This window comes from Euleptes europaea, chromosome 6, assembly GCF_029931775.1.
Source record: "Euleptes europaea isolate rEulEur1 chromosome 6, rEulEur1.hap1, whole genome shotgun sequence".
NCBI classification, from domain to species: Eukaryota; Metazoa; Chordata; class Lepidosauria; order Squamata; family Sphaerodactylidae; genus Euleptes; species Euleptes europaea.
The window spans coordinates 32,318,567-32,337,207 of NC_079317.1; the positions used below are offsets into that span (position 1 = coordinate 32,318,567).

An 18,641-nucleotide genomic window follows, 5' to 3' on the forward strand; every position below is an offset into this window, starting at 1 on the left:
CGCTCGCCCCTCCCTGCTCGGCCCGGCATCGCGGCTTGGCTCCGTCCACGCTGCGCTCCCACCGCACTGCGACGCCTGTTCCCCAGGCTCGGAGGAAAGTGGGGCGCGGGGCCCATCAGTGTCCGCCTGGGGCAGTCCTGGGTCGGGTCTTGAGGGAAGGTAGGAAGGAACCCAGGTGGCGGCGAGGAGGAGGAGGTCTTGGATTTGCCACTCAGATGCACATTTTCCCCATCCAGATTCTCAAAACTCTGCATGGGGGTTATTGGCCATTTATGAATGGGAGGTTTTGCATTGGATTTGCCACTCAGATACACATTTTCCCCATCCAGATTCTCAAAACTCTGCATGGAGGTTATTGGCCATTTATGAATGGGAGGTTTTGACTTGGATTTGCCACTCAGATGCACAACTCAACAATAAGCCCCCCTGCAGAGTTTTGAGAATGCAGATGGCGAAAATGTACAGTGTTTGTCAGTCATTATCATGATTTAATTTTATGGATGCCTTACTTTTTTCCCTCCTCAGAGGCCATGTCTACCCACTGGCTTTCTTGTCAGTAGACCTGGACTCCGAGGAGGGGAAAAAGTCCCCCTTCAGAGGCCAGGTCTACCAATTGGCTTCTATGGGCCTCCGGAGGCCAGGTCTACTGCCAAGAAAGCCAATGGGTAGACCTGGCCTCCCAATGGGACTCAGCCGGACCAGGCCTCCAGACGAGGACTCCGGACGGGGAGGGGGAAATGGCAGGGACTTACAATTTAATTTTTTATCAATAAAAAAGGTCATTATTAAGTATGATATCAAGTTTTATTCAGTGTACCTATAGTTTAATTAAGACTTAAAACTTTAATTAAAGTTTATTAAGTTAATAAACAGTGTACCTACCTATATAGTTTAAGTTTAAGAAATTTGGCTCTCAAAAGAAATCTCAGTCGTTGTACTTTTGATATTTGGCTCTTTTGACTAATGAGTTTGCCAATCCCTGCCTTAGGGAAAATTCACCATAAGAAAGTCCTGCTTGTGAAGGTAAAGAGTGAGCATGGTGTAGTGGTTAGAGTGATGGACTAGGTCCTGGGAGACCCAGGTTCCAACCCCTACTCTGTCCTGATGCTCACGGTGAACATGGACCATACACTTTCTTACAGCATCACCTACTCCACAGAGTTGTGAGGACACAAAACAGGGGGAGGGCCATGTACACTGGCTTTAACCTCCTTGGAGGAAGGGTGGGATGAAAATGCACAAAAGAGATACGCATCTGGCCAGCCACTGATGGAAAAGCTGGGTTAGATGATTCTCTGGACTGATCCAACCCAGCATGTTCTTAGGCACCTAGCAAAAATCACCACACTGGCTCTTCATGGCTTCCCTTCTTTCACTGACTGCTTCCTAAGAACATAAGAAAGACCACACTGGATCAGACCAAGGCCCATCAAGTCCAGAAGTCTTTTCACACAGTGGCCAACAGGTGTCTCTAGGAAGCCCATGAACAAGACAACTGCAGCAGCATTAACCTGCCTGTGCTCCACAGCACCTAATATAATAGGCATGCTCATATGATCCTGGAGAGAATAGGTATGCATCATGACTAGTATCCATTTTTTACTAGTAGCCATGAATACCCCTCTCCTCCATGAACATGTCCACTCCCCTCTTAAAGCCTTCTAAGTTGGCAGTCATCACCACATCCTGGGGCAGGGAGTTCCACAATTTAACTATGTGTTGCATGAAGAAATACTTCCTTCGGGGCCAGATGGAAAATGTTGGTAATGTCAAAAATGGTCCCCACAATTCTCCTTTTAAAGTTAGCCCTGAATAAAAGATGTCCTGTTACAAGACCAGAAAACTCCCCTGATCCTTTCACTCCTCCAAAGCCACACAGCCCTAGGACCACCGGGCATCCCACTTCCCGAGCAGGTCATGCTGATGTAGCTGTCGGGAGTCACTGGGGATTCACGGATGTGCCTGTTTCTCATAGATCTGTAGGCACAATTTATAAGAAAGGGAGGAAAGCTGTCAAGGAGGATTAGACAAAATGCAGCTTCCCTTTCTCCCTCTTCTCTGCCGACACTCAGCAACCCCCTCTAATAACCCAAAGAACGTCCTCTTTTTTTTTCACAAGCCGAAATGAAAGAAGAAATAAAACAAAGAGCCAGATTCTGAAAGTAAACTATCTTCTAAATAAATTCCTATATAAGAAATAACCTCGAAGATGATCCCGTCCAATAAATCAGCAGACAAAGGAGAAGTATATTTACATAATTCCTTTCCATTCTTCATGCCTCTTTCCCCAAATAAGGCTAGAGAAATGGTAAAGTAATTAAGGTTTATCTACAACTCGGCAGCTGCAACTTACCCTGGTGTTTATAAAGAGGCATCGAAGAATCCCGGTGTCAGGGCCTGAGGGACCGCTGGGCTCCAGCCCAACTCTTTTGGAAGGATGTTAAAGGTACTTATCTTCCTGCGTGGAAAACACCAACGGAAAGAGGAGCAAGCTGGTGAGCACGCAGCCGAGCCGCCACCAGATTTCACCTACAGCAAAATTTCAAGGCTCATTTGGAAGTTCCTGCTCAGGCAGCACATTTGAGGAATTTTGGAGATAAACCAAAAAATAAAAAATAAAAAAAGACCAGACAACAGCATAAGTTGCTTAAAAGCTTAGTGATTGGCTAGGGATGTAATACATAAATATTCTTCCATTTCTGGGGTGCTCCAGACATCCATAAAACAGGGGAGGGCTCATATCTCACCAACTGTGATCACAAAAGATTATCTGCACATCCAAAGTTTTCTGAGCACCACTGCCAAGAAGCAACATTGGGTAGGGTTGCCAACTTCCAGGTACTAGATGAAGATCTCCTGCATTGAAGTGCCACCCCTCCCCAAACCCCGCCCTCCTCAGACTCTGCCCCGAAAACCTCCAACTGGTGGCGAAGAGGGACCTGGCAACCCTAAACATTGGGGGAGGCCTTGGCCTCAATGATCGGGTTTTTGAACCTGGGAAGGAATTGCAAAAGCCATTTGGAATATAGGGAGAGGTGGTCTGCCCTTTAAAAGCAGGGCAGAAATCAGACACTCATATAGGCATGGCCAAACTCTTAAGTAAGCCTGAGGGAGTTCCTTGGATTCTGGCTAGGGTTGCCAACCTCCAGGTGGTGCCTGGAGATCTCCTACTATTACAACTGATCTCCAGGGGTCAGAGATCAGTTCACCTGGAGAAAATGGCTGCTTTGGCAACTGGACTCTATGGCACTGAAGTCCCTCCCCTCTTTAAACCCTCCCCTCTTCAGGCTCCACCCCCAAAATCTCCAGATATTTCCCAGCCTGGAGCTGGCAACCCTAATCCTGGACCTCATGGTTAGGGTTGCCAGGTCCCTTTTCACCACCAGCAGGAGGTTTTGGGGCAGAGACTGAGGAGAGGGGAGGGGAGGGACTTCAATGACATAGAATCCAATTGCCAAAGCAGCCACTTTCTCCAGGTGAACTGATATTTAGTAGCTGGAGATCAGTTGTAATAGTGGGAAATCTCCTGTCACCACCTGGAGTTTGGCAACCCTACCTATTCATTGTTAGCGTTTTCTCTTCTTCCTCCTCCTTTTTCTCCTCCCTCCTTCCTGTCGACTGATAAAATAAAATGCATTTGGGCGCAGGGCTTGTATACTTGCTTGTTTGAACCACTTTATGAGAGCCTTCCGAAAATTAAAATTTTAATTAATTTTCTCCCACTCAGATCAAATTTGTGGATAATACTGGAATAAGAGACATTATTTCCCAGCAGCTTCGAAGTGAAGCAATTATACAATGTTTTGGCTCTTTTCTGCCCGGAACTCTGCTCAGATGAGAAGAGTAACGTCTTGTCACGGCCAAGCTATTGCTGCTTCTGTTGCCTCCCTCCCTTCTTCCTGTTTTCTCTGTTTTCCTTTCTAGGAAGGAAGAATATATGTGATTCCAAAAAACAACAATCATGATGCTCTGCTCAGTTGGTGGATCAATTTCAGAGCAGACAGGCGACACAATCTGAAACTGCAACTCCCCACTCGATGGATTGAAAAAAAAAAACCTGGGTTGGATCCAACCAGGTTTTCTGGCAGCGAAAAGAGAAGGAGATGTTCCCTTTTGACCACCAAATACGCTGTGCTGGGGTCATGGAACCCAGATGTACAAAATCCATGTGGGGCAGACTATAATCAGGAGGTGAATTGGGCAAGATCGACTGGAAAATGTTGCCCATTCCCTTTTCGGACTGGCAAAAAATTAATGTGGGTTGTTGGGGAGGGGTGGCATCCTCTGAAAAGCTACTGGTTAGGGTTGCCAACCTCCAGGTACTAGCTGGGGATCTCCTGCTATTACAACAGATCTCCAGAAGATAGAGATCAGTTCCCCTGGAGAAAATGGCCGCTTTGGGAATTGGACTCTATGGCATTGAAGTCCCTCCCCTCCCCAAACCACACCCTCCTCAGGTTCCGCCCCCCAAAACCTCCTGCCGGTGGCAAAGAGGGACCTGGTCCAGACCTTCTCTTGTGCTTTTAACAACAACGTGCTCTATCAGAGAAGCTTTTCACCACATGGAAGATAAACATCACCTACTAATGTGCCCTGACCTGGATGGCCCAGGCTAGCCTGATCTTATCAGATCTCAGGAGGTAAGCAGGGTGGGTCCTGGCTAGTACTCGGATGGGAGACCACTGAGGAAGGCCAGGGTCATTATGCAGAGGCAGGCAATGGCAAACAGTCTTTTTTTGTCTCTTGCCTTGAAAACCCAATGAAAACCTCCTGCCAGTGACGAAGGGGGACCTGGCAACCCTACCCCCATCCTGACTACTTGGGGGCTTTGTTTTGATTATGCATGCATTAACCGATCTTCAGAGGTCGCTTCGTTTTTCCCTGCATGTTTTCATGTGTTTTCCAGTTCAGTATATTGCAAGGTTACATTTTTACTGATCCATCTGGGGATTAAGTGGTCATTTCTATAATTTTTACATGTTCAGAGGATGATTAGCAAAGAAAGGTGAAAATACTAAGATCCACTGGAATTAACTGGATAGAGCTGTGGACTTGAATCAAGGTCCCCCAACTCAATAGCTGCTAAAGCCTTTCCCCAAGAGCACTTTTTTAAAAAAGGGGTACATGATCCCTGGGCAGGGAAAAGCCCTGAGAGTGGAATAGAGCACCTCACTTTATGATGAAGCCTGAATGGTCAGCTGCTGGCTTGTGCATGTGACATTCCCATGTGGGACTGTGCTAGAATTGCCAACTCCAGGTTGGAAAATTCTTGGAGATTTGGGGGTGAAGCCAGGGGAGGTCATTGTTTGGGGAGGGGAGGATAATCAACAGGGATATGATGCTATTTTCTGAAGCTGTCATCTTTGACAGCTGTTGTTTTGAACTCCGTTGTAAGTCTAGGAGAAACTCCCTCCCCTCCAAGGTTCACAACCCTAAACTGTGCAGAGACCATGATGATAAACAAAAATATTTCTATAATCTAGCAGTTGACTCCTCTGTAATCCAGTGTACCCCTCCCAACAGACATCTTTACTCCACTTAGTTGAAAAGAACAGTCTATTGCAAAGCTTTGTAAGTATTTGTAGTTGTATGGTCAATGTGGTGTAGTGGTTAGAGTGGCTGACCAGGAACTGGGAGATCTAGGTTCAAATCCCCAGTTGGCCAAGGAACCTTGCTGGGTAACCTGGGGCCAGCCATACACTCTTTGCCTAAGTTATCTCACAGGGGTGTTGTTAGGGTTGCCAGCTCTGGGTTGGGAAATACCTGGAGATTCTTTGGGCAGAGCCTGAGGAGAGTGGGAGTTGGAGAGGGGAGGGACTTCAATGCCATAGAGTCCAGTACCTGGAGATTTTTTTGGCAGAGCCTGAGGAGAGTGGGAGTTGGAGAGGGGAGGGACTTCAATGCCATAGAGTCCAATTGCCAAAGAGGCCATTTTCTCTAGGTGAACTGATCTATATCAGCTGGAGATCAGTTGTAATAGCAGGAGATCTCCAGCTAATACCTGGAGGTTGGCAACCCTCGTTGTTGTAAGGATAAAAATGGAGAGAGGAAGAACAATGTAAGCTGCTTTGGGTCTTCACTGAGGACAAGTGTGGGATACAAATGAAGTAAAAAGGATAGATAAAAAGACTCGCATCCTTATTTGTTTCTTCTCCTCTCCCCATGCTAGCTTCTGCAACAGCATTTGAACAAAACTTGCTTTGAGTAAAAGAGATGATATTAATAAAAAGAGATTAGCAACATTCCTTATAAGCAGGTAAAAGCTTCTGAGCTTAAAAATAATTGTTCTTACACAGTTCATGTTTCTCTAGCAAAACACACACACATTTGAGCCTGACAAATGGGTCTTTCTCTTGGTTATGAGGAAGCCACTTATAATATACAGACGTGAAGCTACACAGAGTCAAACCATTGGTCTTTGAAGGTCAACATTGTCTTTTCTGGCTAACAACAACTCTCTAGGGTCTCAAATAGAGGTTTTTCATATCACCTAAACCTTAGAATTGGAGATGCTGGGGATTAAACGTGGGACCTTCTGCATGCAAATCAGATGCTCTACCACTTTCCTCACTCAATACTATGTTTCCTGAATACTACACTGATTTCTTTGAAGTACTGTCTAGAAACTTAACAGGAAGAAGGAGGAGGAGGAGGAGAAGAAGGAGGAGGAGAAAGAGAAGGAGAAGGAGACAATGACAACTTGGTTTTTATACCCTGATTTCCTCTACCTTTAAGGAGACTCAAACCAGCTTACAATTGCCTTCCCTTCATCTGCCCACAACAGACACTTTGTGAGGTAGGTGAGGCTGACAGAGTTTGAAGAGAATTGTGACTGGCCCAAGGTCACCCAACAGTCTTGGAATTAGGAAGGAATAGAGTGGACAGAGTAACAAATTTGCTCTGGGCACTGAAAGACTTGTCCTCCATCCCCCTCATCTCTAGAGACTGTGCTTCATGTACTAGAAAGTCTACTGCACAAAGGGTCAAGCATGTCTTGTCTCCATGGAATCGGTTAGAAGCAATGGGTAACTGAATAAGCATAGCAAAGCCCTCTTTTATGCCTCTCCCTACCCTCACGCTCAGTACCACTCCTTCAACAAGATGGTCACTTTGCTAATTTCAAATGAAGAGCTATCTGGAAACTTGAGCTCAAATTCTGTCTTCACTGGTGATAAGGCTACTCTCGGATCCGCATGCCTCTCTTTGCAAGGCAGAGAGCAATCCGTTCTGTATACCCTTGAGGACTTATTCTGTAATGCATGATACAGCACGAACATAGCAAAGGTTTACAAGCAAACTGTGGTTACATCATCCATGTGGCATACTTCCAAGCTAACTTGATTAGTCTGGCGGCCGCCTACAGACACAGCCCAATGGCCGCAGCGGCAGATGAGAACAATTGAGAAGCTTTTGTTTGTTGTTAAATATATATATATACCCATTTCTAAAAGTCATTAGCAGGATATAATGCAGAAAATAATACTGGAGGTGGCAATTTTAAGGGCTCATCCAGCCACAGTTCATTCCTCTTCTCATTTCGCAGGCCACAAGCTGCAAAATACAGATCGGGAGAGAACAGACAATCCCCATCCAGTGAACAAACCCAATTACACTGACCCCTTCGAGCAGTAGGGCAGAGACATACAATCGTTTGACAGGAAATTCTACACATGTACAAGTGGTTTGTATTCAAGAATGAAGAACGTAGCAATGGTTAATTTTTAAACTGTAACCCTTGGAGGGCACAGAGAGGTAACATGCAAGGGTATCCACAGAAATATTTTTGAGGGGTGCAGATCACTGGGCGGTTTTTTTCTCCCTTCGCCACCATTTCTTTCACCTTCTTTCCTCATTGTTCTGGATTCCATTAGCCTCCTTTCAGAATAAACCACAGTGCTAGGTTACAAACATTGGGTTTGAGTCTGCAGTATTTAACTAGGAGCCTTATCTTCTTTCGCCTTTTATGCAGGGACGTTTCCTCGCGGTCACCCCCACCGACTGCTTCGGAGCTTCCTTTTGATTATGCATGCCTTTTCCACCCATAAGAGATCACTGCGCTCTCCCCACACGTTTTGCATGTATTTTCCAGATGCTGTTTTAGATTATTAGCAAGGAAAGATGGAAAATGCGGGCAAAATGCACAAGGAGAGCGAGACGACCTCTGAAGGGCGGAAAAGGCATGCATAATCCAAAGGAAGCCCCGAAGCAGTCGGCGGGGGTGCCCGTGGGGAAACATCCCTGTATAAAAGGCCTTTTCCTCCCGTCTTTCAAATATTTTCTTCTCCCCACCACCCAATCAGCCGGGTACTTCATAGCACATACCATGGAGAACTCAGCATTATCTGTAGGTAGATTTCTAGGGTGCCCATATCTTGTAAAACTTGCTCAAGCTTCATCCACTAGACTTGCCAGGTGCTCATTAATGGTGGGCAAACACCTGGTAATTACTGCCACTGGTGCCGATATTCAGCTGGTCAATAGGTGAAAGCAGGCTGGCCAAATGGGGAGGGCAGCGATCTTTGACACAGCATGCTGATGTCACTTCTGGCGTGACCCGGAAGCAGCAGCATTGCATTCTATAGAAACCATAGAGTTTTGGGGGTGAGTGCTAGAGCATCACCCCAGTACGATGCCAGCACTACAGGGTCGTGCCAGAGGTGACGTCATCACACAGCGATGAAGATCGCCACCATCCCGCTATAAGTACCTGCCTCTCCCCATCTCCCGCTAGCAGGGTTGCCAACTCTTGGTTGGAAATTCCTGGAGATGTGATGGTGGAGCATGAGGAACGTGGGGTTTGGGGAGGGACTTCAGCAGGGTATCTGCAGATTTCACCCTTCAAAACAGCCATTTCCCCCAGTAAAACTGTGTAAAGCAGAGATTCAGCCAGGACTGCTTCTCTCACTTTGTTTTCTCCGTCCCATCATGATGTCGAGTAGCAAACTGCCACACCCGTTGTTCTATCATTGCATCAAATCACACCACATGGATCCTACAGTCCCTGGCATTGGGGGGGATTCTGCACCAGCAGAAAAAAACAGTATGGGTCCCGCCTTGTGTTATTAACCTGCAGACTGGTTCTCAGAGGGAGCTGAAAATCACACAACAGAATCTTGGCAAGTCTGAAAACAGCTTACTTTGGCCACTAAGCCCAAAGAACTTACTCTAAAATACTGACTGTCAGCCTCACAGATTCCAACAAAATAACTTGTACAAAACCTAGATTTATATGGCTGGGGGGGGAGGGGGTTGCTTAGCATTCAAAACATGTCCCTTACATTATCAGCAATCTTTGCAACACCCCTGTAGGGTAGGCCAGAATTATCATCCCCATAAAACAGAAATACTGGAAATAATCAGAGAACTGGGACTTACACCTAGTGGGTTCATTGCCTGAGACTAATGACATTTGAATCAGGGACTTACTTTGCCAATCACACTGTCTTAGACATTAGGCTACATTACCTTGAATACCTGCCACGGCAAGCAAGGGCATCAGCATGAGGATTATCACGCACGCGATTCCATGCTCATTTTTCTGTCTGTATATGAATTTGGCTTCCCCCGTGTAAAAATGTGGGCTTGCCGCTTTAAAAAAAACCCGTTCCCTGTGCTGATATCAGCTCTGGAATCTGAGCAGCTGTCAGGCTCTTGTGCCACAGCTATGGCTACCTTGGGAGCGAGACTTGATGAAAGCACAAATTAAATCAAAGATAATTGATTGAAACTATAATTGATGAGGAGTTAAGAGCACTAGAGAATAAAAGCCCGTTCGCTTCAAACGTTGCTGGGATATTGTACGGCTGGCCAGAATCAACATGCCCCAGGGTAATATCCAGAACTCAGCTTCCCTTTTCTTGTGTGTGTGTGTTCTCCTCCCCACAATACTTACCTTTCGCAGGCTTTCAGGCTTCCCTTTACAAAAATAAATGTTGAATAGCACTGCTGAGTTCTGCCAGGCCTCTAGCATCTCTATGGAGTGCCTCGTTCGCTGGCGCAGACCTGCAATCTGGCATTGGGATTTGGCTGAGCGCTTTAGCTTTCATCCTTTATTGAAAAGGAACAGGTTGGCAGTTTCTGAAGAAGGTTTGGGAAAGGGGCAAGAGCTGGAGAGGTCTTTCAGGGTCAAAAGATGAAACCCAAAGGCCCAGCATGGCTCTCTATCCCTCTCCTATTTTTTGCCCCCCTAATCTTTCTGGTCATCTCATGCTATCAAAACTGGAAGCCTGCAGGTTGGACATGAATATATCCCCGTTTTGATTTTATTTCTTCCTCATGCAAACTGAACCTGTGAATCTTTAGTTTTGCATCATTTTCTGTTTCCTTTTAATGGACTGTTCCCATAACAGGTACACATTTTTCAGTGTTTTTTGCATCAACAAACCAGCTTTATATGTATAAATTATGTACTTTATACATATAAATACCATACAAATTACGCACACATTGCATACAAGAAAAACAACAACACCATCAATGAAACGGGTGGACTGAAACTATTCTTAATTAAAATACATGTAAACAAAAAGAAACGGAAAGAGCACATTTGCATTCCCTAACACACAATTCTTTCTGTATTCTACAACTACCATTCTCTCTTTCTATGGTCTCAGCAACATTGCTCTAGACCAGTGGTTCCCAAACTTTTTTGGCCACTATCCACTTGGTTCCATAAACTCATCCCCAGTGCCCTACAACCTATAAAAAGTATTATTCAAAATAGTAATTTGCCTGATTCGCTAAGGAAAATAATAATAACATTCAAAACAGTAATGATTCATTGCACATCTGTTCCAAATCATATTAAAACTTTTTAAATTTAATTTATTCAACAGCATTGATTAACTTGATCCAGTGATACCAGCTTTTCAAAGTTTTTTTTTTTTTTTTTTGGGGGGGGGGGACCTCTGATAGTTTCGACCAGATTTCAGAACTATGCACAGGCAGAAACTTGCAGAGCCATTTGCCAGCATGGTGCCATAGCTTGATCTATTGTAAATTAGTGAACAGCACAGTTGAAGGGGCCCACCTCCAGTGCCCCCCTGCTGCCCCTTTGCCTCTTAGGGGCCTCCTAGGTAATCTCACTGCCCCCCAGGGGGCGGTACCACACACTTTGGGAACCACTGCTCTAGACAAATATGTGCTTCGGTTCAGGACATTGGGCACAAGAAAATGTGTAAAAACGCTTTATGCACCTTTGAACATAATATAAATGCTTATCATTATTATTCTATAGAGCACAACCCAGCAAGAACCTGTTTTGCTCAACACCCATCAAAATATCTTAGAGTTGTCTAGCAGAACACAGTTCTTCCTTACATCTTCCTTCCTTAATGCAACCCCTGAGGTCCACTGTCTTCTTTTAAAATCTCTCAGTTGTTTCTCAAGGGCAGGTAGCTCAATATTTGCTTTACGAGAAATGCTGGTGGCAACTCTGAGGTGGATCAAGAACACTTTTTGAACAAAGCCATGTATGCAGTCTGTTCTAAGATCAAGAAGAATAACAAATAATCTGAACAGCCCCTCCACATTTATCAAATTTGGGGAGGGGCCGTGGCCCAGGCGCTTTGCATGCAGAAGATTCCTCATTCAATCCCTGGCATCTCCAGCTAAAAGGATCAGGTATCAGTGATGTGGAAACCCTCAAGAGCCACGGCCAGTCAGAGTAGACCAGCAGTTCCCAAACGTTTTGAATCATGAAGCACTTTTCAGGAGATAAATTCATTGCGGAGCACTAATTTTCACCTAGCATCTATATAGTAACTAAACTGAATGATAGTAGTATTTTTCTTTCCAGTCTCTTCACAGAGGACTAGGAGATGTTTCGCAGAGCACCAAGTGCTCCATGGAGCACAGTTTGGGAACCACTGGAGTAGACAATACTGACCTTGAGAGACTCAGTAGAAGGCAGCTTCGTGTATTCAATTCTGTGCCCTCAGAGGATCACCGGAACCAGTCTGGAACCAGACCACGTTTTCTGTCTGTGCATGTATTGTAGCTTGGATCCTACAAATGAAGTCCTGTGTGTACTATATATTCTCTGCTGCGGAGCATGCTTCTTCCGTGAAAACCTCTGCTTGCGCAAAATCAATGGTTTTCAATGTGCCCTTACACAGACAGAAATGCTAGCAGAAGAAAAAAATGCATCCCACAGCAGAGACTTTATGCATGGGAGGCTTTGCCTTGGGTTTGCCGCTCTCTAGATTTTCCCCATTCAGATTCTCAAACCTCAGCATGGGGGCTTATTGTTGAGTTCTGAGAATTTGGATGGGGAAAAAGGTGCATCTAGAGAGTGGCAAATCCAAGGCAAAATGTCCTGTGCATAAATGGCCTATCTAGCGCATGCAGAATTCGTTCATAGGACCTAAGCCTCGGTGGTTAGTATTAAGTCGATTGGTCGCTTAAACATCCCCCCCATATTTTAATCTATATATTGTTATCTTTCACTGTGCTTCTGCGATCAGGCAGGATAGTGGGGACACAAAGCCCAAGGAAAACAGAAAGGCATCAAAGAGATCTGGAATGTGAATGTCTTTCCATGGTTAAGAACACACGCTTGTGAATATTTAAGGTGATTCTACTGCTCTTGAAAATCATTTCTCATCTCTCTGTCTAGGTTTTATCGGAGATTAATGCAACCCTGGTGAGTCTGTGATATCACAGCAGGCATTCCCTGCCTTCATCCTGACTAGAGGCAGTAGATACAGTATCCTGCTACTGCTGGAAGAATTTGCATGAAGGAATTTGTAAGTGTCTCATCAAAACGCAGGCAGCAAAACCTGCCCAGAAGAACACCAAGTGCTTCAAGGCCAGGACACAAAAGGCCACTGACATGAAAAATAGCAGGGGCTATAGAGCTGGAAGGACTCATGAACGCCTTTCCCTGCATTCTTAATTTTCGTATACATCTTTACATCGTTTCCTTTTACAGAGGAAAAGAAACTTACTTTGCTGTTAAAAGAAACATGCTGTTGAAATCAACTAGATTTGGTTTTACTATTCTGATGACTTAACAGGTTTTTCCCCCCACTCTCTTCCAGAGAGCTGAATTATAATCTCATGGCTACGGCAGTGGTTTGCTAACTGAGTTCTAAGGTATCTTTGGAAGTTTACAGTGGATAAGGTTGCCAACTGCCTGGAGAAAAAAAAAACACCCTGGCACTTTAACAGAGGCTAATTGGGTTGCTATTTACCATTTAAAGTTACTTACCACCATACAATGGGGATTAACGCATGGGCAGAATGTTCTTGGTTCGCTCCTCCCTTATCTCACAATATTTTAATCCGAGACTGGATAGTCAAACGCATGACGCTACTCCATCCCACTGTAAGTCCGAAGAAAGGCGCTGCTGGAGGCTCCCCGTGCATTTGAGCCACCCATATAATGTGGGATAGTAGGGGAGTGACCGCCGTGTCATTGCCCAAGGATTGGCTGAGGGGTTATCCAATCAAAGGCCGGTTCTCCCCCTTCTTTTTCTTGGGACACCAGCGTTCCGGTATACCATTGTGACGGTGTGAAGTACCCCCCCTACAGGGCTGGTCGGGGGGGGGTCTGTCTGGCCTGGAGAGGGTCGGGGCTTGAGGTGCCTCTTCAGCCTCAGACCAGTCTGAGGGAGAGTCTGTGCTTTCCTCTCCCTCGGAGGATACCCGGGTGGCTCTATGCTTAGCCAGCCTGGGTCACAGCCTACTTCCTACCTGGCTACAGCTCTCCTCTGGCCTTTTATACTCTTCAGGCCAGAGAAGCTCCGTCCCTTCCACCCTCTGCCCTCCCCCCGGAGGTCCATAAAAGGAGCTCTCCTTCCCCATCACGTCACTTCCCTTCCTAGCCAGCAGCGCGGCTCGCACCTGCCCCGCCCTTGCTCACCCGCAGCTCAGCTGTTTGTCGGGGCTGGGAGCTTGAACGCAAGGAGGTTAGTAGTGGGCTAGTCGTGTGATTACACTCACGCCGGCGTTCTGGTAATGTAGCGAAATTAAAAAAAGTGGCGGTTTAGCACCGAAAAGATCGCTAGAAAACAGGGATTGCTTAACCCGTTTTTTGTGTGCTTAATTCACGCCTAAGGTGGGACTGATGTGCAGCCCTTGGACGGTCATGCGTTTAGACTACGGGAATTCGCTACTTTTAAGGCACAAAGGCGAGACAAATTGGCCATGCGTTAAACCCCCATGAAACACTTCAGCTGCCCATTCTAACACATTGAACCTCCATTAAAGAGCTGGGCGTTTTTCTCCAGGCCTGTTGGCAACCTTAATAGTGGATATAGGGTTGCCAGCACCCAGGTGGTGGCTGGAGATCTCCTGCTATTACAACTGGTCTCCAGTCGATAGAGATCACTTCACCTGGAGAAAATGGCTGCTTTGGAAGGTGGACTCTATGGCATTATACCCCAAACCCCACCGTTCTCAGGCTCCACCCCCAAAATCTCCAGGTATTTCCCAACCTGGAGCTGGAAACCCTAAGTGGAAAGATTTCATGAAAGAAAGTTTGCTCATCATTACTGATGACTATATGAAGCCATCTCATGCAAAGTTGGACCATTGGTCAATTTAGCCAAGTACTATCTACTCCAGTGATCCTCAGTGGTTCAGGAGCCACATGTGGCTCTCAGACTTGTCATCCATTGCTCTTCTGAGCAGTGTTCCCCAGAGTGACCTGCTCTACATTTAAAGAATGTGAGTGAGGCCCTTGCCTGGTGGGACTTGTGGTTCGTACCTTGAAACAGCCACTGTCAGAAGATGAGGAAGCAGTGAGCCTCCCTGAGGTTCAGGCACCATGCAGGGTTGCCAAGTGTGAGTTGGGAAATTCCTGGAGACTTGGGTGTGGAGCCTGGGGAAAACAGAGTTTGGGGAGGGGCTGTGGGTCAGTGGTAGAGCATCTGCTTGGCATGCAGAAGGTCCCAGGTTCCATCCCCGACATCTCCAGTTAAAGGCACTAGACAAGTAGGTGATGTGAAAGACCTCTGCCTGAGACCCTGGAGAGCCGCTGCCAGTCTGAGTGGACAATACTGACAGTCTGAGTGGACAATACTGAGTGGACAATACAAGGGTCTGATTCAGTATAAGGCAGCTTCATGAGTTCATGTGTTCAGGATGCGTTGTCATCGAATCTAACATCAGAAGCTGCCATTTTCTCCAGGGGAACTGATATCTGTAGCCTGCAGATCAGTTGTAATTTTGGGAGAACTCCAGGCCCCACCAGGAGGTTGGCAACCATAGCCTCATGTTAGGGATAGCCATAAAGGTGGTTTTTGTAACTGTGAATGTGGCTCTCCACCAGCTGTGGAGCGAGCACCACTGATCAGCTTTGATTGGCAGAACAGAGAAAAGAACATCTGAAGTGGTCCTTATACCATTAGTCCATCTTGCTCAGCATTGTCTACTCTGACTGGCAGCATCTCTCCATGGTCTCACACAGGCAAGAATAATTCCTGTACCCAATTTCCTTGTAAGTAGAGACACCAAAGATTCAACCCATGAATATTGGTAAGCAACGACTGGGCTCTACTACTGAACTTGTTCTCTTAATTGACTTCCTCTGCAGAGCAGAAGACATATGAGGGAGTTGGGCATGTTACAGGTCACACTCTTAGCTGTATGGGACAACAATGAAGTTCAACAGACTTCTGTATCTCACTGGGATTCCATGGCAAATACTTGGGACACCTTGGGATAAAAATGGCAAGAAAGGAAGAAAAGCACTCCTTTTTGCTTTGGTGTTTGGTATTCATCCCCTCTGCATTCCATTCATCTCAGTGATGGATTGTTTGAAGATCAGCCAGTAAGGCAGGCGACTTTTCCATTTAAAAAAAGAATGAGGCAATTACATACAAAGCCAACACCAATGCAACACTGGTGTTAAAAAGACAGCATGTTTGGTGTTTATGAAAGAGGGCATTTAGAGAATGTATAGCTGGAAGAAGGGGGAGGGCAGGAAAGAACCACAGTCCTGATGCACAAGCTCCATAAAATCCAAATGAAAGAAGCTTGCAGTAATATTTGAAAGCGAGCATAGAAATAGCAAAGAAGAAGACACTTCCACTTGTCAGTGGAGCGCTGCACCCTGCCATTCAGCTAGTATGAAAACCCCTCAGCTGTCATGACATGTTATAATCTCTGTAGTCAACCCAATGTCCGTGCTCTCTGAAAAGACAGACCTTCTATCATAATAATTACCACTGCACCTTTATATATGAGACCCTGTGAACGTAGCAATCTTGGTGTCTGTAGAAGCTTGCCTTCAGCACGAAAGCCATTATCTCACATAGGCGAACCGTCATGCTAGCCACAATTAGAAACCAATGTTCTCTTATTAACATCACTTCACTCATACAATCCAAACAGTGCTCGTGCTTAAATGACCCCCTCAGATACAATGGGAGCAATTCTGAGTTTTCCGATGAGACTGAAACATGAAAACCAGTTGCAGAAGATGGCACATCTTCTCTACAATGATTTATTTCACTCAGGCTCTTTTCCTGAACTCATAGAGAATGGGTGATGGATTTCAAAGGTGGAGTCAGTATTGACATTCAGCTATTTATTTGCATATCATCTTCCTGAATTTTAACTTCCTACACGCCTTGCATAAAACTGCCTGCCTTCTGGGATGACTACTGCTCATCCCCCCTTAGGCACTGAGTGTTTTGTAAGACAGTCTGAAAGCCAAAGGCAGATGGAATGCACATCATCTCCAATAACACAGTCCTCGTTAAATGTAAAGGATCTAGGATTGACACCAAACATCAAGGGTGAATCAGCTTTTGAATGAAATGCATTTCTTGGGTGCTGCTGGACCAACACAGCCCATATATAAACAATGTCTGAGTCACAAGGCATTTGGCTCAGCATACCAGAGTCCTGACTATCCAGTTTTCTGGACCATAGCAGAAGAAATAAATACTTTAAGGCCCGGGTTCATAACTAGTTTTATCAGAGGGTCATGAGGGAGGGCCTGTGGCTCAGTGGTAGAGCCTCTGCTTAGTATGCAGAAGGTCCCAGGTTCAATCCCCGGCATCTCCAGTTAAAGGGACTAGTGCAAATAGGTGATGTGAAAGACCTCTACCTGAGACCCTGGAAAGCCGCTGCCAGCCTGAGTAGACAACACTAACTTTGATGGACCAAGGTTCTGATTCAGCATAAGGCGGCTTCATGTGTTCATGTGAATGATACTATTTAAAGGAGAACAGAGATGGACAGGACAATTGATATCTGCTAGCCTAGTATCATCTTCTGCCCAACTGTTGAAGGAGTTGTACATTCTTTAGCTTCTGGATTTGGCCAATAGAAAGCCAATGACACCACCCAAGGGGCCAGGTTTAGCTTAGAGGTGCTGGTTGCCCTACAAAAGCCAAATAATGAAGGGAAGAATTCAGATCCTTTTATACGTTTATAGTGATTGAAAATAGCATGGATGGCCCAGGCTAGACTGATCTCATCAGATCTCAGAAGCTAGGCGGTGAATGTAGTTTGGTGTGGGTGAATATGCACTCTCATTGTGCACCATTCACATAGCTTAATGATCAGATGCATGACCATAGAATCATAAAGTTGGAAGGGACCACCAGGTCATCTAGTCCAACCCCCTGTACAATGCAGGAAATTCACAACTACCTCCCCCCCACACCCGTGACCCCCTACTCCCTGCCCAGAAGTTGGCCAAGTTGCCCTCCCTCTCATGAAATGTATAAGGTCATAGAATCAGCATTGCTGACAGATGGCCATCTAGTCTCTGCTTAAAAACCTCCCAGGAAGGAGCACTTACCACCTCCCGAGGAAGCCTGTTCCACTGAAGAACCGCTCTAACTGTTAGAAAATTCTTCCTAATGTCTAGATGGAAACTCTTCTGGTGGTCAGAAGACTATGGTTAGCAACTTCTGTGAAAATATATTTTGAGTTATCGGAAGTGATTCAGGAGGGAGGGAAAGGTAGCACACAATAAAATACATGCAATGACCCCTTTGTGCATAAATGGCACAGTTCTATTCTAGAACATTGAAGGCACTGTCCACTGTCTTGGAATTGGAAGCCACCTTGAGCCATAATAGAAAGGCAGGGTATGAATATTTTAATAAATAAATAATCCTGAAGCCAGAGAAAACTAGGCGAGGGCCCAAACCCACTGACACATGAAGCTGCCATACGGAATCAGACCAGAATCTTTCACATTACTCCTTCCCTGATCCTTTTAAATGACAATGCTAGATAATAAATAATAATAAAAAAATAAAAATAAATGACAATGCTAGGGATTGATCCTGGGATCTTCTAACCTCAAGCAGATTCTGGGCTTTCATGCATGGCTGTTTCCCTCACGGTCATTCCTCCAATGACTTCGGGTCTCTGTTTGGATTATGCTCTCCCTCAGCATTTCTCCATCTTTTGCTCAGGTTTTCAAATTTGAGATAAAACAGGTCTCTGAAAATGTGGGCAAAACACAGGGAAATGTAGAGGGAGAGGCGACCTGAAAGTTGGAAACGGCATGCATAATCTGAACAAAGACCCGAAGTCATTGGAGGGGTGTCAGTGAGGGAAACAGCCATGCATAAAAGACCTCTATATTAGTGAGCCCCAGGCCCTGATCATACGGTCCATGGCTCAAGCCTCTAGATCCCTGGCACCAAATTCTATTCTACACTGTTTTCATG

The 18,641-nt window shown here is 45.5% G+C and overlaps 1 protein-coding gene and 1 non-coding gene across 4 annotated transcripts in view; one reads left to right on the forward strand and one right to left on the reverse strand.

Moving 5' to 3' along the window:
• The window catches only part of NRXN3 (neurexin 3), a 1,387,810-nt gene that overhangs the window by 305,745 nt on the left and 1,063,424 nt on the right, over positions 1 to 18,641 (reverse strand). The window lies entirely within an intron of this gene.
• TRNAT-AGU (transfer RNA threonine (anticodon AGU)) lies at positions 16,942 to 17,016 on the forward strand. The gene has a single exon. It is a non-coding gene; the product is annotated as a tRNA-Thr (tRNA).